General features: G+C 39.4%; 1 protein-coding gene across 3 annotated transcripts in view; it reads right to left on the bottom strand.

Moving 5' to 3' along the window:
* The window catches only part of TAB3 (TGF-beta activated kinase 1 (MAP3K7) binding protein 3), a 49,452-nt gene extending 28,642 nt beyond the window's left edge, over window positions 1-20,810 (bottom strand). For all 3 annotated transcript variants that reach the window (XM_074604231.1, XM_074604240.1, XM_074604250.1), the window contains exon 1: window positions 20,670-20,810. The gene's annotated coding sequence lies outside the window, so the exon portion shown is untranslated. The remainder of the gene's footprint in view (window positions 1-20,669) is intronic.
* Window positions 20,811-23,152: the final 2,342 nt, after the last annotated feature.

Genomic DNA, 23,152 nt, shown 5'->3' with positions numbered 1-23,152 from the left:
CTGAGTTGCTTGGAACAAAGGATTAATTAAGCAAAAAGGTGTTTTTTAGCATCCCCGCCCACATATACCTGCTACTTATTAGGCATCTGCACACAATTATAGCCTTGTAAACATGCCTGGCATGTGACCTGGCTGCAGATGCAATCACGTAATCTCACCTCTAATCCTTGATCAGCCTCTGGAACCACTGTTGGCTTAAATTCAAAAGTGCCTGCAGTAGAACATTAACGTAACTGTAAACAGTTTAAAGTCATCACACTATACTGATACTGGGAATAACAGAGAGAACCATTCTGCACACTAAGTTTCCATTTATTTAACCATTCAAATAAACAAAAACAATTAACCAACTCATCCCACAAACGTCAGAACACTCACATCCATCAATCCAGCTAAGACTTTGGATTGCTCTTGCAGCAAAGGCAGGCAAATATTTTTACGGCAATGTGACACCTTTATAAAGATTTGTTAGCTAGAAGATCCTAAAAGCTCAGAAATACGAGAAACTAAACTGTTTTAACAGTGCCAAGAGAACAGTTTTTCCTCACAACCATCTTCAGTCACACACTCGCTCTTTTTAAACATGATGCATGACAAAAACCAAAGATTACTTTTCCCTGCAACAGTCCAGCTAAAATAATTTTTAGGATTACAAATAGTTAAGAACAATTCTTCCACCTCACAAATCACAACAACCTTTTGTTACAGAAGCTTTTGAATTTACAGGGTAACATATCCCACTGCTTCGGGACCGTATTGTTTCACAAAGGAGAAAAGACACATACAACAGAATTTAAAGAAGTTTTATCAGTTCATACAGACATATTAAGTTCAACAAAACAAAAGAAAAGCAGTCAATATTTAGAGTCGAGCTCAGCATGCTGCTGTCACTGCTCTCAATGCCTGGCCACATCACTAAAAACACAACTTCATGGTTTCGCAAGCTGTCTTACGATGAAGACTTGTTCACTTGTATAAAAGAAGATAAAGTGATTCATAAAGCTCCTGGATGGTAGGAAGGCAATATGATGCACAATAGAGGTATACAGCAAAATAAAAACTAAAAATAAAGCTGACAAGCTATCACTGCTGAGTAATTGGTGTCTTGTATTATGGTAAAATTATTCAAGCTCACCTGATAATTCTTGGTTTGATACCCCTGTCCATTTAGCCATACAATACTTACACAGATACGCCATTTGATGGCCTAGAACAGCTTGGACTACTGAAATGGAATGCAATTCATTAAAGCAGCATGATGAGAAGATTGTTATCTCACATTAACAAAATGGGAGTGTAAAGCAAAGAAGACATTCCTTCTCTGGGGTGATTTGGTTTTTTTTCTTTTACTAGCTTAAACTTAAGGAATGATCAGTTTTATCCATGTCTGAAACCATTTCCACGGATTCTATAAATGAGGAATATTGTGATGCAATGGGGTCTGTCTTCACCACACAAAAGCAATATGAAATTATGAGCTAAGAGAAACTTGGATGGTTTATTCCACTGCTTTGGAAGTAAAAGAAAAAGAGTGAAAAATCATCTCTAGCCTATATACAAGCCAAATCTCCACAAAGTATAATTTACTTCTAATAGCTACATGGTACATTACAGCAGGAGATATTAAAAACTGAACAATAATGAGAAGACTACTTAACTGGAACAATGATACTCATTTTAGCAAGTAATTCCTCTACCAAGTAGACTACAGAATCATAGAATGGTTTGGGTTGGAAAGGACCTTTAAAAAACATCTAGTCCAACCCTCCTGCTGATAGCAGCGACATCCTCCACTAGATCAGCTTGCTCAAAGCCCCATCCAAGCTGACCTTGAATGTTTCCAGGTATGGGGCATCTACTTCTCTGAGCAGCCTGTTCCAGTGTATCATCACCCTCACCATAAGAAATTTCTTCCTTATGTCCAATTTAAACCTAACATCTTTCAGTTAAAAACCACTGTCCCTTATCCTGTCACTACAAGCCTTGGTAAAAGGTTTCCCTCCATCTTTCTTATAAGCCTCTGTTATATATTGAAGAGCCACATCAGATACAAGCAAATACTTCATTAGGAACTTACGGTTCTTTCACTCCAAGGAGCAACCGGAAGCAGTTCTTGCTACATAAGAAAGTTACAAGAGAAGTAAGTTTTCAAGGCAGTGAGACACGGGAATGATGCTACTATGCAACAAGTACTAATTTCCAAAGAGTTCTGCAGAATACTAGGTGAAACTAAAAGCTGTAAACACAAGTGGGTTTGTATGCCTCACAGATAATCCTGAGATTATCACAAGTATCACGTTAGTACCAAAAGCTATGAGGACAACGAACTGCCTTTCTTACCAGGACATATGATCTACGATTATTGACTGAATGTTTGTGAAATATAGTCTTTGGCTGGAAAAAAACAACCCTGCAGTGAATAAGCACACTGTCAGATTTTCCAATTCATAAACCCTAAGCATTGGCTCTGCTAAAAGCAGTTTTATAACGATGCAATTTTTTGGGGGGGAAAACGAGCCAGAAAGGATACAAGAAAACATGAAACTAAGTATATACTATAAAGCATCGGAAAGGTCTACTGCAAATCCATGGATCATAAACTTCAGCATTTTATTTTTTAAGTACAGTCTGTTCTTCGTATTTTCAGGTTTAACAATTACTAGAAGCTGAGGTTTATACTAGAGAGAAACTTAGCTAACAAATTGCAAAAACACTGGACTGTTGTTTAATACACAAATTGTTCCCGAAAGTGAGCTTCCTTCTCAGAGCTGTGAGATTAACATTTCTCAAAGAAGAAATGTCTCTGAGTATTGTTATGGAGGGAAAGTTATCTGCAGGTCACCAGTTTGAATCTCAACCGGCTCAACAGAAATTTAACGCTGTTCCAGCCTAAGAGATAGTTCCTACACAAGGTAAGTGATTATCCGCATTAGCTCCTGCTCCTACATTGCAAATTCATTGCTACACTTTGAATTCATTTGTAAGACATTCAGAACAGACTTTGTTGCAAGATATATTTATCTACACTGATCAAAATGCAATAAGTCTTTCCACAAGAGACTTCCACAAAATGAAACACTGTACTTACATTTGCAGAAGTTCGGAGCAGCAGTATTCACTAAAGCCAGACGTTTTAAAAAGACCAAAGACAACAGTCATGATTTTAAAAATATGAACCAAATTGTCATTTGGTTTACCACATAGAACTTGTAAAATTTCAGAGTTAACTACACTCATAAATCAACTGTTATGCATTCAAATGGCTATTTACATAATTACCCTAAACGTCTCTCTCACTTTTCTTCACCTTCTCACTTTGGTTTAGGCTTCTCCCTATTAAAAATTTTTGCTCTAAAAAATGAATTGCTACCAACAAAACTGAAAGGAACTACTGTCCTTCTGCAGAGTAAAAGTAACATAATCACGTTAGTCATCTGAGCGTGTTGGTATTTCCATAAAAGGCACACCGCTGCACTTCATGCATTCAGGGCTATACCATTTGAATTTTTAACCAGTTATTTGATTTACTTGGGTGGCTCAATAAACAGTATCACAGAGAAGTAAAAGCTTGGCCATCCTCTCAGAGTCAGCTGAAGCTGTGCAAGAAATACAAAATTTAAATTCACTCCTTTTAGTCAACGATGCTATGAAATAGCCATAGGATAAGTGATCGATGAGAACAGAAACTTTAAAAAATAAAATTTAATTGTTTATGCTATCAAAGAAAATTTGAACTATTTGAATTGAGTCATTCTTAAGGTAGAAAGAGAAGAAAAAAGTTCTAAATGAACTGGTTAAGCATCAGGTTTTATTATGTATTCTGAAATATCCCTGACAGACTTTTGGGATGGCTAACAGTAATAGTTTTGTAAACAACAGTTAAAAGTAACCACTCATACAATTTTTCTCTAAGTCTCTGATGAGTTTTTATATGACGAACCTTGAAAATACTCTGTATTGAATACACTGACTGAATCAAAAATTTCTGTTTTGTTAGTAACTACATACATGGAAGAGCATTACAGGACAGGATGCAGACAATTTCTGTAACACACCCTGTCTTAAACTTTCACATTTTTCTGCATCAATAAGAAAATGACTGCAGAGCATATTTATATCTGTAAAGAAGTATTCATTTTCCTGCAGAGATAAAAGGAGATACTATCTAGCATTAATTTCAACTTAAATTACCCGTGTGAGTTAATTGGTGGCCCATGTAACTGACAACAGCGCAAAAAAGCAACATCTATTGCAAAGACTGCCTATGTTCCCTACAACTCTTACACCCAAGATCACCAGCTGAGAAAGAAAAGACTACTACTAGCCTCTCCTCACTGTGGCCACCTTAAACAAGAAAAAAACCCCTAGATTAGAGAGAAATGGAGTTGAGTGAGGGGATGAGAAAACCAAACTTCAGGATCCTCAGCAAATACATACTAATGGAGGATACATGTCAGCACAAGAAGGACATGGACCTGTTGGAACAGATCCAGCGTAGGGCCACGAAGACGATCAAAGGGCTGGAGCACCTGTACTATGAAGACAGGCTGAGAGAGCTGGGGTTGTTCAGCCTGGAGAAGAGAAGGCTCTGGGGAGACCTTAGAGCAGCCTTCCAGTACCTAAAGGGGGCCTACAGGAAGGATGGGGAGGGACTCTTTATCAGGGAGTGTAGTGATAGGACAAGGGGTAACGGCCTCAAACTGAAAGAGGGTAGATTTAGATTGGATATCAGGAAGAAATTCTTCACTATGAGGGTGGTGAGGCACTGGAACAGGTTGCCCAGGGAAACTGTGGATGCCCCATCCCTGGAAGTGTTCAAGGCCAGGCTGGATGGGGCTTTGAGCAGCCTGGTCTAGCGGGAGGTGTCCCTGCCCATGGCAGGGGGTTGGAACTAGATGATCTTTAAGGTCCCTTCCAACCCAAACCATTCTGTGTGTGATTCTGGGTATGATACGACTCCACACAGAGGAAACAGAGGAGGGAAGTGGACAGGTGCATATGAACGGGAACGAAAAATAAGACAGAAATACGGAGAGAGTAGACATAGAAAAAACAAGGAACAGAGAGGAGTCAATACAGAGCAATGCAAAAGATTATCAAAAATACAGAGAAATACAAACCACATACTCCTTACACACCAGAAAACATCAGCTTCCATTTTTGAAGTTTTGAATTAAGCTTTGGTGGCCTGACTGCATAAATTTCTTTGACACGACTAATTGCTATAAAATATGGTAGACAAGTTATGCACCATGCCCGTCTCCTCCATCATTCCAGGAGAATTTGTTAAGATAAAGAACTGTAACATGAACCTTGCTTATTTTGTAGTATCTTCTGACAAGTCTTTGCATGAATACCCACCCATAAGGGTGTCCCAAAAAGAGGTCATATTAAAAGGTTACACCTAACATTAATCGTATTTATTTTATCTATATAAGTTTATTCCAATATAATTATAACATATTAATACGCTGAGGTTATCTATAATCATACGTGTACACCTATAGATGTTTCAGTGTAAGCCACAGTTGAGGAACTGCCGTACCCAATTTCCTAGGAAAACAGAAAAGATACCTTAAAATAAAAATATCACATGCCAACAACATATACACACACACACACGTATGTATATAGGTGTGTGTGTATATACAGATGTCACATAAATCCTAGATTGAGCTTTTTCTCGCTCCCCCTTCCCTGCCTTTTTGATTTTGCTTTTGGGGGCAGAGAAGGAAGAGTGCCTTAAAATTAGATTTCTCTATTTCTGCGACATAATTTTCTTTTAAGGCCACATTCACCTTCTATTAAAATTGTTTTAAGGTGAAAAATTTTATCTCAGCTTAGCCACAGACTGACTTTCTGGGGAGATGAGCCTTAGATACTATACAAATGTAGACATTTTAAAATGTTTTCATTCTGCACTGGCTTCAGCCTTCTGTACGAAGAATACTAATAGTATACAAAAAAAGTCTGGTGGAAGGAAAGCTGTGAGTTTCCTGCTTTCCATAAGCAAGGTCTACATTATAACTGTTGCAGAGAGAAACCTTGGTAGTATAACGTAATGTTTAAACAATTGACACTCAGATAAAGCTATAGCTGCCCTGTCTGTGTAACTGCTTCAATGGCAAATCTCCACGAGGAAGTCTAGATATTTCAGACCCACTTGTTCCATAATCTCAGGCCAGAAACAGGACAAGCCAAAACAGATAATGGAAAGACCAGAATATGAACACAATTGTTCATCCTAAAATGCACTGATGCATTCCTGCCAAAATTCTTGTACAGCTTCAAAAGGCTTGAACAGTATCCAATAGCTTTACTTGATAAAAGCTTTAGAGTGTCCTCTTCCTTACAGAGAGCCTGGCACCACATCAGGTGTTTAACACCAGAGGTGGCAGTCTGAGAAACTACAGATAGCAGCAGTAAAAGGGCAGCCACCAACACTGAACTTTACCACAAATGATATTAATTTTCATTTCACATTGCCAAATAATTTTCATACTCTTCCGTGTGTGCTGGGCAGAGGACAGGATTGGAAACTGATTTTTCCAACAATTTAACATTAAACTAGAAGCTTTATTAATTACAATCATTCAGAGGTAACTCATAGCTATATAACAGCATGAGCTGATTCTAAAGACCATGCTTTACCTCTCTCCCAGAGGCTTTCGGTCATGACTCTGGTCGGTTAATGAAAACTGTGTTTGCAGTCCCGACACCTTGGTTGCTCCATGACATTGTCTGGAAAGGCAGGTTGTCAGTATTCAGGTCACCAGCCACAACATTTGTTTAATTTTGTTGGTCTGGTACCAGGCCAGAAAATTCCAGATCCAAGTGATGAGATTAACGCAATTCCTGTCTAGCGCACGCATGACTTTTTACATACAGCTGAATATAAGATGACCAATTTTGTGATGATAGAGCTAGAGCCCTCTTTCATAAAGTCTGTGATCACAAGGTATAGCAGGAACATGTTAAAGAACTCTGTGGCTTTAAAAATCAGGCTTACAGTATAAAAATTAAAGGGAAAGAAGTCCTTTCCTACTAGCCAGTCTTTCAACAGTCGACACTGCATGCCTGTCTGATGGTGAAGTGACAAATTTCACTTTCATCAGGTACAGCTACAGAAAAAAAAAGTATAAATCTGAATACAAGACAAAATGAATTAAGCACTTTCTGAAAAAACTTTCAGGAATAAGTAGTATTAGGCTTTTCAAAGCATTTCACCCCAAAGTTTGTATTCACAATTTCAGTTTTTAAAATACCTTATTTTTATTCTGTATGACAAATATTCTTCCAAATATAAGGTAAACATACATATTAAACACTTAAAGCAATCAGAATCTCTCCGAAGCCAGATCATTTCCACACTGATCTGCCCTACTGTACTCCATTAAGGTTGGTAGGACAAAGTGCTCTGATTTCATTTCCCTTTTAGGAAGCTATCCTCATAATCCTGCTTTAGAAGAAAAAAAAAAAAAAAAAGGGCTCAAAGACAGCTTCAACTTAATATAGTTACTAACTCATTCTACTCTTAAAGAGGTTTGGATTATTTCACTTCTCTAAGAAGATGCTGTCCAGCAGCTCAAGGTAGGTGCATCCTCCAAAAGCAGTGTCCTTTTTTGTTTTAACCTCTCCATTCTTATGGGCTATACAGCATCTTATGAATAACTTGGTAAAGCAGTTGAAACGTTCTTTACACTACCCAAAAATTGCTCTAGTTTTTGTGCTGTGCTCAATGCTATTCACCTTTATGAGAACGGAAGAGTGCAACAGATACCCATCCAACAGTTTGAGTGGTTGCAGATGCAAGCTACAACTTAAGTGTCTTTCATCTGGTATGGTACCATGATACCTCCCAATTTCTTGACTGTTAAAATGAGGCGGTGTCCCTTAGTTTTGTAGAGTGTAACAATACGAAACATGTCCAGCTCTTCATTTAGATGCTAAGAATTTCAATCTGAAAGACAGATCTTTTGGTCTCTCTGGAGTCTTAGAAGAGCATCACTTGCAGAGAACACAGAGGAAAAAAAAAATCAAGGTCATGCATCTCCCCACTAATCAAATGCAGTCTTGTATACAACAGGAGGTTAGACAGCAGAAAAATTAAAGTTTAAAGTAATTTGCAGTCATCCCCACACCAGCCAAACACACTGCCACCAGGGTATTCCCCTGAAGCCAATAACTGACAGATAACGACTGCCCTAGACACAAGCAGCACAAAGTGACAGATTTGTACATTTCAGAACAAAAAAAAGCAGTTGAAAGCAAAAATACATTAAAATAACATTGTAATCTGATGCCTTGATTCTGAAATCATAGCTGAGTAGTCACACCCTCTACTTAACCAAACAGAATTCTCACAAGCGTTAAACGCAAACAAATCACAGCTCTGAGCATTTGCATGACCTGGGCTCAAGTGTATGCTTTGGGTTTTCTCTGCTTTTAGAAGAGAGGGAAGACAGTGAAGGAGCTGAAAGTCTTTGACATTTATAGTGCTGCTTAAGCACAAGCCTTATTCAGAAGGATACGCTGTGTTTTTTTTCCCTCCTTGTCATTCTTTCCCTACTGGATGGAATGCAATGCTACACTTCCGGACAATAAAAATTGTTACTTTATTTTGAAACAAATTCAAACGTATCTAAAAATTAGATATAAACATACTTCTAAAAAGCTATGAATAAGCACATTTTAAGAATAACTCTGCTAAGTAGGACTGTGTATTTAAAACTTGGGTTTTGATACCTGAATGGCCAAATGAGCAGAGAATACTTGTAATAGACCTGTCTGGTTTGACTACAGATCACATGCAGATTCTCTTGTTCTTTCCCCTTGCTGGAGAAATATGCAAGTATTTAGATACCTCTGTTAACATGCCTGTTCCTTTGATTAAAAAAAAAAAAAGACGACAATTTATCTTTTTTAATTTAAAACCTTTATAATACAGAAGTCATTGATTCTTACCTTAATGACTGTTTCACATCACCAGTTTTCCATTATAGTAAATCAAATTCGGTATTGTTTAAAGTTTGGGAGTTTTCTTGGCCAAAAAAAAAAAAAAAAAAGAGTGGAATCTTTTTCAAAACAATATTTACCTGAGAACCACAATCAAAAGAATCCCAGTTACCGTATTTACATAACAGCATGGTATTTTAGCAAACTTTTCTGCCAAAGATTACTAGGCTCCGTTCAGGGTATACAAAAGACCTTGGATACTCGAGGCCCATGAGTTCTCCGTTACCATATCAACAGTTTAACCTGTGGAGTTAGTCTTAATTCAACTATCTTACTACATATTTTGTCTAATTTTGAAGTTAATTAAAAATAAATATCACACTAATTTGAAAAAGAAACTGGACATTCAACATTCTGGACATACTTGCTCAAATACAAGATCGCTATTACTTTGATAATTTGTCAGGTTTCCACACCCAACCATTCACTCTGATCAGAAGAGCAACTATCTACCTATTTGAAAACTAAGTTATCGGGACACAGACAAAATACTCTTCCAATGAGACACTACATTCATAATAAACAAATTTCCAAGTATGTGTAAAAGTAAAGACTTTCTTTATGAAGTTATACACACCCAAATCAACTGAAATGATCCCTAGAATAAGCAGAAACTGCACATTAAAAAAAACAGGCATACATTTAAGCTACAAGTTCAAACGCTGTAGTATTGATTACCTACTTATTTATGTCCAAGTATTCACCATGTACACCAAACTTGTCAATAACTGAACAGCATCATGAAAGAATCATAACAAGCATGCTTAAATTTATGCAGGATGAAGATTTTTAATAATTTATTACAAAAAGCAACTTTTAAAATGCAAATGATTACTTTCAAATTACAATTAAAGGAAATCTCATTAATATTCAAAATTACATGTTCCCAATTTACAGAATTGTTCATACAACTACTTTTATCTAAATAAAATTGAACTTAAGTGTATTTTACCTTTTAAATCAGTTTTTAAACTACTACTGTTAACAAATATGTCTCTTTAGAGAATAAATGTAACCTAGGCTAGTCTGGGATTCAGTAGAAGGACTTAAACTACTTACTAGTAAATTCTGTAATATTAGAACTTCTGATTAAGGTGCTATTGAATGCAATTTCCAGAAAAAAAAAGGGAGAAGAAAAAAAATTCTTAAGCATCAGAAGTGCAAAATAATTAACAAAAGGAAAAAAAAAAACACACCAAAATTTACAAACATAATTACACCCAAATATCAAGCTTCTTACAAACTTTTTAAGCAGGGAGCATAGGGCTACAATCTACTTCCCTTCTATGCAGAGAGACAGAAATAGGTAGTCATAAGAGAAAAGAAATACTGAACATCCAAATCCATCCATTTTCTTCTCCAGCATATGGTGTCACAACTGAGAATACCAAACAGCCAGCAGCAATCCCAGAAAAAGAGACGGGGTTTTTTCTGTTGTTGTTGAACTCTGACAAACATTAAAAATTTAAACCAGTGAGCATTAGGCACAAAATCCCTTTAACTTCAGGAAATATGTTTTGTAGGAAAAAAAATCTCTTTGTCCCAGCACAAAATGCTTAGCTATAGCACAAACTCTGGGTGTTTCCACAAGAGCAAACTATCACATAGGAAGTCTCATCTGACTGTTTCATAATCACTTTAAACCAGCAAAAATACAATAATTCTGAAAAAAAATTTGCTTCTCCTTTCCTTTGAATGCTTGCTCCTCCCAGTGCACTAGCACAAATGTTTAGGGTCCAAATGGCAAACTGAACATTATTAAAGCTGAACTTCGATTTGTAAACCCTAAATACTAGCTCAATCTGGATCAGCTCCTGGATTCACCTCAAAACTCCATGAAATCTTTTGCCATAATCGAATACAAAACAATGAGACAGAAGCAGGCAGGCAGGGGTGAGAGACAGAACCACAGAATGGTTTGGGTTGGAAGGGACCATAAAGATTATCTAGTTCCAACACTCCTGCCATGGGCAGGGACATCTTCCACTAGGCCAGGAAGCCCCATCCAACCTGGCCTAGAAGTGTTAGATCAAAACAGTCACAATAAGATCTCACCAGGAAGATCTCAAAAGCAGATTCTCCCTTTAGGTAAAAGACTCACAAATCGGACTGCTTTCATAATAGGATAGTCTAAGTCATAAATCTTTGATTCCATTTAGCAGATTTCTTTCCGAGACACGCAGGCACGTCACAGTTGCAACCAACTATGCACCCAATAGTTCTGGTTAATCATACCTAGTGTTTTAGATGAAGAAAAACCGGTGACATTTCTAGAGGTCTTATTTGCAAGGTTAAATGATAGAACACTCAGTATGCCTGCAAAATCCAAGTGATCTACATTCCAACAGGCAGGAACCTACACCTTGGAGAGGAGTTGATTGTTCCCAACTTCCCTGAAAACCTGCCCGAGTCTTCATTTTCGTTTTTATTTGAAAGAGTCAGGAAGAGTTCTTAGCCTTGACCACAGAAAACCCAAAGCTATCAGTGCATTTTAGTTATGAATGAACTTCCAGGATTAGCAAAGAAGATGAATCAACACAACAGAGAAAATAACTCAAACAGCAGGGCAAACTGCAAAATACCTATATTGTGCTTGAAAAATGTTAGTATTTTAATATGAGATGCATAGAAGTGATATGAGTTTAATCTAGTCCCATAAAAGAATTAAATCAAACACCTAAGAAGTAGTTTGCAATCCTCACAGATCCCTCCTGAGAAGTTATTCAGCAGAAAGTTTTACAATTACATCAATATATTCAGAAGTTAGTCATCTTTGGCTATCTGTAACTTATTTTGTAAAAAGAACACAAATTATATGTACTTAAATAGACGCATAATAATAAACTACTATAATTCAATCTTGAGGTTTACACCTTAGTAAAGTCATTTAATATTAAAGCATTCTTTTTTTCATAGCTAGCAATGTAATTAACCATTCAAGGAACCCTAGTTAAATACTGTGTAATACAATTGCAAAACAACTATTTTACTGCTTTTTACACATGCGTTCCTGAAATAACCACCACAAGTTTTCCTGAATATTGCAAGAAATCCAGCAATTTTTTTGCAGAACACCTTTCTACTCAATAGACTTCTAGTAGCATTCTGTCATGCTACACATACTACCAGGTAAACAAGCAACTAAGATGCTCATACTACATAACAGGATCATTGCTACTCATGGACAAATAGTCTGAAACTTCAAGTTTTTCTGATTGCTTGACGTTTCTTATAGTTTAATAAAAATTCAGATTATGATTATGTAACATGTTTACATAATTCACAAATTCTGCTATACACAGAAATAACTTGCCCTACAAGTTTAAGTATACCATATGCTTGCTGGGAAAACAAAACAAAACAAGTAAAACCCTCAATAAAACCAACTGCAGCTAAAAAAAAGGAGAGACAAGACTCAGGGAAAGCAGACAAAAGAAAGGTCTAAGAAGTCTAAACACATGCCTCCTAAGTATGTAGAGTTTTCATTTTCTGAACAGACTAAATAGCCTGTACCATAATTAGTTTCATTTAAAAATGAGTGCAGCTTACCTAAGGATGGGGCAGTCATCATAACCATTTTTACTGATGGCAATACAACAAACAGTGGCAAAAAATGTATATAAACGTGCTCAGTTTGCAAAGTAGGATTCAGGAATTAAGTCAAAATATCAGTAGCATTTATAATAAGTTACTACCAACAAAGTTTAAACTCAAGTATTCTGTGAATGAACATGTGGATATAGTAGACCAACAGTTATGCTCAGGGAAATTTATTCAGAGTAGCCCCAAAGCAGAAATTTGCCACTGTCACAAGAACACAACTTTTACCATAAGACACACCTGTATTTTCTGGAATCTGTGTTCTACCACATAATAAAAATATAAGAACATGAGTTTCTAAAATGTTAATGTCATAACTACTGTTTTCCTTCCTGAATCAAAGACTATAAATCAAAGAAAAATACTTAAACCTTTTTCTTTCCCTCTCCTCCCCTATCTTCTTCTAGCGCTCTAGGCACTTATGAAACCCTTACCTTTTGGACCTTTCAAAAAAATAGAGACGTTAAGAGAATTCTTTAGACTTCTTTACAGAAAGATGGACTAAACAATGATCTATGATTCAAATTTTAATAGGAATCAATGGAAGGGAAAAAAAAAAAACAAACAAACAAAGAAAACACAACACAGAAAAGGACTTTTTTTTTTTGTTGTTTGGCTTTGTGGGGTTTTTTTAACTGAATTCACAGAAGAATAGTCAAACTTCTTTTGATCCTTTCCTGCCAGTTCCCTAAGACCACTTCCCCTTCACGCACTTCTTAGAGATATTAAGTGCATGAACAGCAATCCCCACATAGAACACTTCTGCGAGTCCAAGACTGGCAATAAAAAGTTTTCTCCACCTCCCCCAACCACTAGAAGAGTAAGCAGAATTTTCTCTTTGAGAAGATATGGGTTCCTTTAAATGCAAGAGGAGTAGGAGTTCTTCCCTCATCTTTTCTGTTTTTTTCTAGGAGGGGAATCCTCCATCAGACTGAAGACACCTGTCCACTAATGCTGTGCTGTGACTTCTCACTAACAGATGTACATGAGAACAAACTGCACCAGGACTTCTGAAAATTAAAAGCCCAGAACTGAACTAGCTAAGAACCAAACAACACAAGCTGCTGCCTCTGCGCCCTGATCACATCTTGGGTAACATATGCTCTTAGGAGACCTGTCATGCATTTTTGTTACAACTTTTACAGAAAGTGGTCTCAGTTAGGGGAAAAAACAGCTTTCAAGTGACTGGGTGTTCCTCCAGAAATAGAAGTACTGTTTGTCACAATACCATCGATGTCTGTGTTGTTGGTACTAGTGCCTCGCTGAGTAACAACAGGAAAGATCAGTGAAGATCCCTCAGTGTCCACATTACTGTAGGAAGATGTCATCTGGTTAATGGTACTAAAACCATCAAGACCTGGTGTATAGAGTTGCTGAGAGTAAGTCTCTCTCTTGTCTTTGGAAAACTTAAGGTTGTCCTCTACAGAAACCACTAATTCATTTCCTTCTCAAAGACCCCTTACTCCTAGATGAAGGAACTCTATTTCAACACTTTGGGGACTTTTTGACCCAATTTCTCTCTTTTTTTTTTTTTTTTTAATACAGTAGATGATCATTTCTAAAGACAGATCAAAAAACCTGATCTTACTTAGGTCTCTCTTAGGCCTAAGGCTACCTTCAGCCTCATTTACCTCAACTCCCAAATCTGGAAAAGGATTGGCACATAGAACGTTTACTTGACTTGGGACTTTCTTCAAAGCAAAAGAAGCTTTACTGATCTAGAGAAAGGGCTTCAAAAGCAGAGGCAGATTTCATTTAAGAGGGTCTACATTCTCCTATTTATAAACTTAATTCTGCTGCAAAAAATATGCTAGAAACTGCTTTCCCCTTCCATCCCCTCTTCCTTTAAACTTTGAACTTAAAGATAACCATAGTAAAAGAATATGTTTGTTACAAAAAATGATAATAAGCTCAAACCAACGCAGAAGGAAGCCGGATGTGAACCGGGACTCACCTCACTGTGACTACCTGCTACTGAATGTGGTACACACTAAAGGCTAACATCTTCAGTATAGAAGCAAGAGAAAGTACAAAACTGCATACATCATCCTGAACAATTATTCAAAAAGCTCATAAGATCACAACACATGAAGTATTTGCAGACCAACAGTGAGATCTGTTTTGAAATACCTTTATAAAACACTGATGCTCATGAAGAAGGAACAGCAAGCAAACTTCTATAACCACATTTTCACAATGCTTTCCTAACAGCAGGAAATGAAGCAGAGACCCAGACTAAAATAACTGTTACACCATTTGAAACTTACTAATGAGTTGCAAAACCCATGCTAATCTACAAAAGCACTAAAAAAAAGTGTGTCTTTTTAAACATGATTTCATATAAATGTTCCAACTTCAGTTACAACACTTACTCAGCAATTCCAAAATTACTAAAGTCACATCTGTACACTGTCAGATCACCTAGAAGCTAAAACTTGATTGTACCAGGAAAGGACCTATTTCATTAGGCATTTCAGTAGAATTACCCTCAAAATAATAAAAAGTTTTTACCACCTTCAAGTCAGCAGTGGGAAGAAAGACAATATTTGATGTAGAAGTGCTTACTAGTACAAATTTATGCTATTAACATTTTTTTCAGCAAATATGAAGCAACGAAGAGAAACTGAACCAAATTAACACTTTGTCATACCTGGACATTTCATTTCTCATCTGACATAGAAGGATTACAGTGAGAATTACTATTCAATCAAGATAATCTTAAGAATTTCAGGAAAGAAAGGCAGATAAATTCAACAGCAATGCTCCACAAAGGACCTAGGCAAATTTTACATTCCTTTCATAACTAGCACAACATACAGATAAAAAAAAAAAAAAAAATCAAAAAACAACAACAAACCAACAACCCCCTCTACTTGCTCTGAACTATTATTGATCCCATGCCCAATGCCAAAAAAACAAAGAAAACCAATCCATGACTCTTTCAAGTGCTAGCAATAAGTGTCTACAGCTTCAGTTAAGTCAAACTATACAAACTCCCCAGAGAATAAAAAGAATTATACCTGACGATTTATACCAATGTGACAAATGCTATGACATACATAGAACAAAACAAGCCTTTTGCCAGCTATTTTCGGTAAGTCGTGACATTGTAAACCAGTACGAATTGTTCAAACAGATGAGACTTCAGTACAAATTAACTTAAAACATAACCAAGGAAGGGAAAAACGAAAGCTTAAAGCTGCAACAACATTAAAATACTAGCACTGTTGTGGAACTTGTTACCAAATCTGATAAGAAACAGTCAACACTGAATACATTTTAGAAAAGCATCCAACTTTTTGTCTGCCACAACATCCAAGACAAATACTGACAGTATGAGAATGTTTTTCTAAAAGTAATCCTAGATTAACCATAATTTTACAGAAATTGATCCACTTTTCAAATTAATATACACTTCAATCGATATACAATTTCATTTGAAAGCAAGTATTTCATTAAAGTGTATTGCATCTGGAACATGACTGATTGGACATATTCTGCTGAAAGGTGTTTTTAAGAAAACATTCTTAATTATCCACCAGCAAGCCCACCGGCTGGTAGGAAAACATCTATACTTAAACTGTGACTGTCAGGTTACTGAACACTACTATAGAAGAACGACCTTTATCTCTATTCTGTAGCTTTACTGTTTGCTTACAAAGCCATCCTGCTTTATACAAGCCCCAGAAAGGAGCAAAAGGAGAATTTTCCTTACAATAGAGGTAGGCTAGCACAAAACCTGGTAACACATTGAAGAGGCTTTTAAAATACCACTACTTTAAATTCAAACCCTGAATAAAATAAAGCCCACCTGGAATTCAAGACCTAATGCTTCTTAAGAACACAAAGCTGTATATAACCTTAACAGAGATGACATTTTTCACTTTTATACTGTAGTGCTATGCTGGCTATTACGAAACAGTACTTGAAGAGGGAAAAGCATTCAATGTAGTAATCAATGGGGTGTAAGAATACTGAAATGCTAGTTCCACTCTGACAAACTGAGACACAGAGCGTGATCTATCTAGTATAAGTAATCTTCAAAAAGAGAAAAAGAAAAAACAAAACATTAAAAACTCACTGCCGATCTTTATCTGTATGTTTTATTAGCAACATTGTAACTTTGTCTTATCTTCTTATTACATACTGAATTTTGCTAGATGTATTTCAGCTTCTCATGTCAATAAAAAGGCTTCAGTGATACTTTTTCTGGTAGTTGCGCACATAAGTCTCTTGTATATTAATACCACAGTGCCACCTTTTAAGCACTGACTGACACAATACAGTCACTGACCAACTATCCACCTAATACAGAATAAGAGATACTCAGAATGGATACTCGGTACCACTGAACCATCTACACTATCAGGTAGGACTTACATCATTTGTCTGAAGCTGGAGAGACAAGTTTGCATAGCAAAACTAGCATATCCACAATTTGAAAGCCTTTCAAACAACAACTTTGACTAATTCTTTAAAGTCTGGCAGAATATAAGAACCTATTCTAGAAATGTTTTCAACCAACACCTTCAATGTTTGCATACAGGAGTCTAAACAAGTATTTCAAAACCCTCATCTTTCCATTTAGAAATAACGTTTCACGCATTCGAATTAGTACCATGAGATCACCACACATTCAATCTCAACAAAATGATTCCTGGTCTTTCACAAGAACAAGACAGGTAATATCACCCTTCAGACAATATTTTAGTCTATGGTGCCCATACAAAAATAACAGTCTAAAGAAAATTGACATTATATAGATAACTAAAGTATAGCTTCAGCTTGCAAAATAAAAAGTCAAATAATACCAGAAATGTTTGGCAGGGATTTGAAAATAATATCCTAATATCAGTTGACTGCACTACGCAGCACCACCAATTTCCAGTTTAGCTTTATTTTTCTGTTTGAGGAAAGACAGTAACAGGGACAGGTCACAAATATTTCTACCTTGTAACTTAAAACACTTGCAGTCAAAAGTAGTCCAAAAGGTGCTTATGAAAATGTTTGAGGCTTTGTATAAACTCTCTCTTAGTTTCACTCTCCATTTGATGCCTGCCTTTTAAGTGCACCATATAACAAAGATAACTTTTTCACTGAAAATACCTTTACTTACATTTATGTGCACCCACACAGGTACATAAACACCAGGCACTGCACCTACTTCAGCTCACAGCACTAGGAAGAAGAGCATCACACAGACACTCCTAGAGCAAAATGTGTTGTATCACAGTTGAGTTGGATGACTAAGCATACATAATAGACTTGACATTACCTAAAATTTACTAGATTTGATCATTTACTCAATGTTTGGATCATCACTAAAATATCTTGGGTGTTAAAGAAGTAAATTGAAGGCTTTTGCTTGTATTGTTAGTGATTTTGCTAGAACATTGTAGCTGCAGAAGTAAAAATTTGAATTACCATCCCACTTGATGATGTAGCTTAGAAAAAAGCTCAATAAAACACCTTCTTCAGTTTCGTGTTTATTGTGTACTGCAGTACATAAAAAAACATGTATCTCTGACCCTAACCAAGAGTACTTTTGCAGGTCATACTTTGAAGCTACTTATGCTATTTAAAAATACATACGAAATGAATCATTGCCGGTTTCAAGTCAGGAGAAATCATCTACAGACCAGTGCAACCAAAAACTTAACTTAATTTAGGCACTGCATAATTTTTGGGAGGGGACAGAAAGAAACACGTTATTACCAGATAACCTGAAGAAATATATTAATGTATTGTCTTGGACAACTTCAATGGAATCCTTTACCATTAGGACTACTGCTTAGAATTACTTCTCTGCAACTCAGCGGACAGACATCAGCACAGACCAAAGCTAGGTGGAAAAGACAACACATTTTCACAACACCTATTCAGCTTATCTTGTATTCCTCAAGATGACGACTAATGGAAGGAGAAAGGAGCCTTGATGACATCCAGGAAACAACAAGAAAGAATGGACACAGATCTCACAATACCCTCTTTATATTTATCTGCAATGACTTATAGTAAAGGTTATGATGCAAGCCAGATAAAAACACATCATAAAAGTAAAGGTTTATAATAACCATCCATCACACTTATCCAACTCACTGTACTTGAAAAATATTTAAGACTAAAGGCAGACTTAAATGCTGATTTTATTATCCCTTACTAATGCGTGTAAAATTTGATACATTAGTAATTTTATGTATGAACTGAGACAGTCTATATATACATTAATATGGGCTGTTATAGCATTCTTCAGAGTGCTGCTATTAACTGACAGCATTCACAACACAGGACAAAGGGCAGGCTTTAACAAATGTTGTGAAATACTTTATTTTTAAGAATCCTGTTCCTCTCTCACTACTAAGAGGAAATGAATTTAACATTTCTTCTTTTTACATGAAATATGTTAACTGAAAATATAATTGAAAAGGGGCAGAAGAAATTATTCTCTTCTCACAGACCTGGAAAACAAAATTAAAAGTTATCAGAACAGACACTGACCTTTGACCACGCAGGCTTTACCTGTAAGTTTTAAGAGTTCTTTTATACTAAGCCCTTTGAAATCAGAGCTGGTCAAGTGGACCTGTTACAGAACGTAAGCCTATAAATAATTACTACTCAATTTTGTAACAGTGAACACCAACACTAAAAATAACAGACGCCTATCAATACATCAACAGGACAGGTTGGCCTATCCACTCTCAATATCTATTTAGAATGGAAGAAGAGGGGAAAAGGAAAGCTACCACATAACACCAAGCTGAAAAATTTTGACATGTAGTTATTATAAAAGCAATTATAAAAACATTACAAATAGCTATCCTTTTAGCTAATTTATTTAACTAATACTGTATTCATTAACTATAAAGATATTAATAGAGTAGTAAGAGCATCTTCAAATTAGTTACCACCAAAACCTTCAAAGGCAGTTTTGGGCATATCTACCTGATTATGGTGTCTTGCTTTAAGTTTTTCCATTACCTTCTAGTGTGGCATACCTGGACCATTCCACTTTTTTGGTGACAGGAAATCCCTACCAAAATCCAAAGTATAGTTACTCTCAAAGCATCTAAGCAACTACCTTTCCTCTCCTTGTTTTCTCCTTGCTAAAGGAGGGAAAGAACAGCCAACATTACACTACAAGTCATGCTTGAATGAGGGGAAAACACACCAACCACACAGTCAAACACTAACACTGGAACAGTATCAAGTCATAAATAAGAGTAGCATCCTTCCACCATATCCACCTAGATTAAAAAACAAACCAAAAGAAAACCCAAGCTATTCTTCCCAACAGCCAGTACAAAAAAGCAATAACATCTCAAATCTGACCTAAAGACAAGACTCTGGACAGAGCATAACTAAGGCCTTGCTACCTTTGGGGGCCTTCTATCTCCAGAACCAAACCACAGCAGCACCAGCAGCATACTGCAGCCAACATGTCAAGGAGGCAGTAGCAGCTCTTTTACCTGTGAATTTATTTGGGTTTTTTTTTTTGTTTTTTTTTTACACAGCAATAACAGCATCTGCAGCCCAGCAGACACCACAGCCCCTGCCAAGTGGACACCTGCACAGGACCTCCGGGCAGCCAACCTGCCACCTTCTCCAAAGGACTCCAAAAACAAAGCCCAAAGTTTCCCCGGGTCGGTGCGTGGGAGGGCGGCAGCAAAACAAGAGCCAGGATCAACACCAGCACCCTCCCATCACCACACCCCGCACACCCCCACGCACCCCGCGGATCACACACACACCCCCCCCCGAGGCCCTCTCCCTCCCCCAGGGCACCGTCGCCCTCCGGCCCGCCGACGGGAGGGCACCACCTCCAGCCCCGCTCCCAACCCTTTGGCCAGGCGGAGGGCGGGGGGGTAGGGGTCACCCCACCGCCGGACGGAACGGGGCCGTGGGGGAGCAGGGAGGTGTCACCCGCCCCGAGCCTCCCTCCCTCCCCGACACGGCGCCCCCGGCAGCCGGCAGCCCCTTCCCGCCCCCAATTTCAGCCTTCACTCCCCCCCCTCCCCAACACCACCCCCCGGCCCCAGGGCCTGTTCCCCCCTCACCGTGCTGCGTTGGGGGCTCGGCTCCGGCGGCGGCATGCCCGCCCGCCCGCCCGGCCCCTCGCCTCTGCCCCGGGCCTCCGGGACAGCGATCGCTGGAGGCGGCGAAGGGGGGGGGGGAGGGGGGGCCTTGCGGGGCGCCCCGCGCGGGCCCCCCCGCTCCTCCTAGGCGCGAGCCGGCCGGTAAGGGGAGGGGAGGAAGGCGCGTGCCCCCCCCCCCGGTGCGGGCGCGCGGAGCGGGAAAGGGGGGGTGGGGGGGGCAGGGGACGTTCTCCGGGCGGCACCGGGTCTCGGCGAGAGGAGGAAGAAGGGGGGAAGGGGGGAGGGGGGGGGAAGGAAGAGGGGGAAGGGAGCGCGGAGCGCGGCCGGGAAGCGCTTCCGGGATCGGCGGGCTGCGCCGCACGCTCAGTGCGGGGCGCTGAGGCCGCCGGGCGCGCGGCGGCGGCGGCGGCTGGGGGAGGGGCCCGGCCTGCGCCGACCAGGCTCCGGCATGGCGCGGGCCCGCGCGCCGCCGCCGGCTGACCCCGCCCTCGCGAGACTTGGCGGCGGGGCGTGCAGGGGAGGGGGGCGGGGGTTTGAACGCGCGCGGTAATCAGCGGCCGCCGGGGGAAGGCGGTGGGCGGCTGTTGGCCGTAGGATCCCCTCGTATTCCTGCTTCCTCCGCCTTCCTACCGCGGGTGTTTCCTCAGCTCGTTTAAGTGAAGGTTTCTCAGAGCCGGTTTCGGCTGGTTGGAGGCCGCCCGGCCCGGCCCGCCGGGGGTAGGGGTTCGTGAGGGGGCAGCCGGGCCGTGTATGGCGCACAAACGGAGGGGAGGGGAGGGAAGGGGAGGAGAGGAAGGAAGGGTGATGTGCCCGTGGCAGCCCCCGGGCGAGTCGCGGCCGTGCCGCCGTGGAGCTGCGCAGCCCCGCGGTGCTGGCGGGGCCTGGTTGGGGCAAGCGGGCAGCCGGGGCCTGGGAGGCAGAGTGAGTGGGTGGGAGGTGGCATCACTATGTAAGAGCTTACCCCTTGACAGAAACCTCTCTCTGAGCACGGTTATTGAAATTTTGGGGCCTTATTTTCTCGACTATTGACAGCAACAATGAGGTGTGCAGACACAAAGTCTACGGCACGGTTCTCAATTTATGTAGGGGGATACCTATTAGCATAAAAACGCCCATGTGCTGTGCTCCTGCCCTAAGCTCTCATCATCCTGTGCCGTTCTGAGTAATGTTTTTGTGTCCCTCTGCTTGCAGGACAAACTACAGGCAATTGTGACGATACAGATTGACTTTTTGTTGACGTCAACGGAGGCTGAAATCTTCCTGTTGGGGCACAGCCTTGCAGATGGTTTAGTCGGTGTATGTCGAGTTTTCGTCCACAGATTGGGCCATTAGTTTGAGATTATCTTCTGCGAGTGTGCCTGTGTAAACTGGTCTAGAGCATCTCCTCCCAAATGATAAAGACCATGATTTGCGTTTCTCATTTCTTTTTGTGTTCAAATATTATTCTTTGTTTAGCTAGCATCTGTCTTAGATCTTTTTTTCTTCCTCTTAGTGCTGTTCATCAGAGCCACGGAAACACCATTGCAAAGAAATTAATCGGAGCAGATGCAGAGTGCCTTCTGTCTCTCTCTGGTAAAGATCTGGGTGAAGGGGTGAAAGGAGGGGGCATGTGTCTCGTATTGTGATTACTGACTCTCCACGTCATCTTCCGCATGTGGAGGCCTTGGCTTCTGTGTCAGAGATTGCGTGAAGTTAATTAAGGAATTCCTGTATTTTAATCCCTACATCGGAAACAAGCCAAGCCTGACTAGCATTTCTGGAGAGGCAAGATGCAAAACCAGAAGTAAACAGGATCTCGGTGCAACAATACTGTTACCTAAGAGAGACTGATGCTTATCCTGTGGTTGGAATTAATATCAAGATGCTGTAGTGCACATTCCTCAGCAAAATTCCATAATTTCCAAATACAAATGCATGCTTTTGGACCCAGTGAATAGTTCCAGTAGTTCTATCTAGTCTCACTTTCTTAAAACGTGAGAAACAGCCCTTTGTGTAGCTGTTGATTGTTATGCACATGAGAGTCTCTGTGCCCTGGATTTCAAGTACTGTCCCTGGCTTGTTCAGCATTTTTTGTGTTGTCCAGCCTACGGTCTTAATTCATCCTGTCATTTGTTGCTTACAGATCTTTCAAATCAACATCCGAGTCAAACCTTTCCTCTGCGGTTTCTCACCGCCTGTCTGTAAACTCGTTGTACTCCAGGGTATCTTAGCTAGCCAGCACAGCATCATGTAAGTGAGGTCAATGGCTCCATTTCTGTTCAGCAGGAACCAGTCCTTTATTTTTGTTTGGAAATGATGTTTCTCCTCTGCAGTCCTCTGCAATGGACTGTAATGGAGGACTATCAGCTAGCAATTGCCTGATTTGTCTGCACCCATCCCACTTTCAAAGCAGGAGTGTTCCAACAGAAATTGCAGAGGCTTTGCATTTTTCATCTGCCCTTAGC

The sequence above is a fragment of the Larus michahellis genome, chromosome 1 (assembly GCF_964199755.1).
Source record: "Larus michahellis chromosome 1, bLarMic1.1, whole genome shotgun sequence".
Lineage (NCBI taxonomy): Eukaryota > Metazoa > Chordata > Aves > Charadriiformes > Laridae > Larus > Larus michahellis.
Note: the sequence above shows the minus strand (reverse complement) of the source record. Positions and strands in the feature narration are given on the sequence as shown.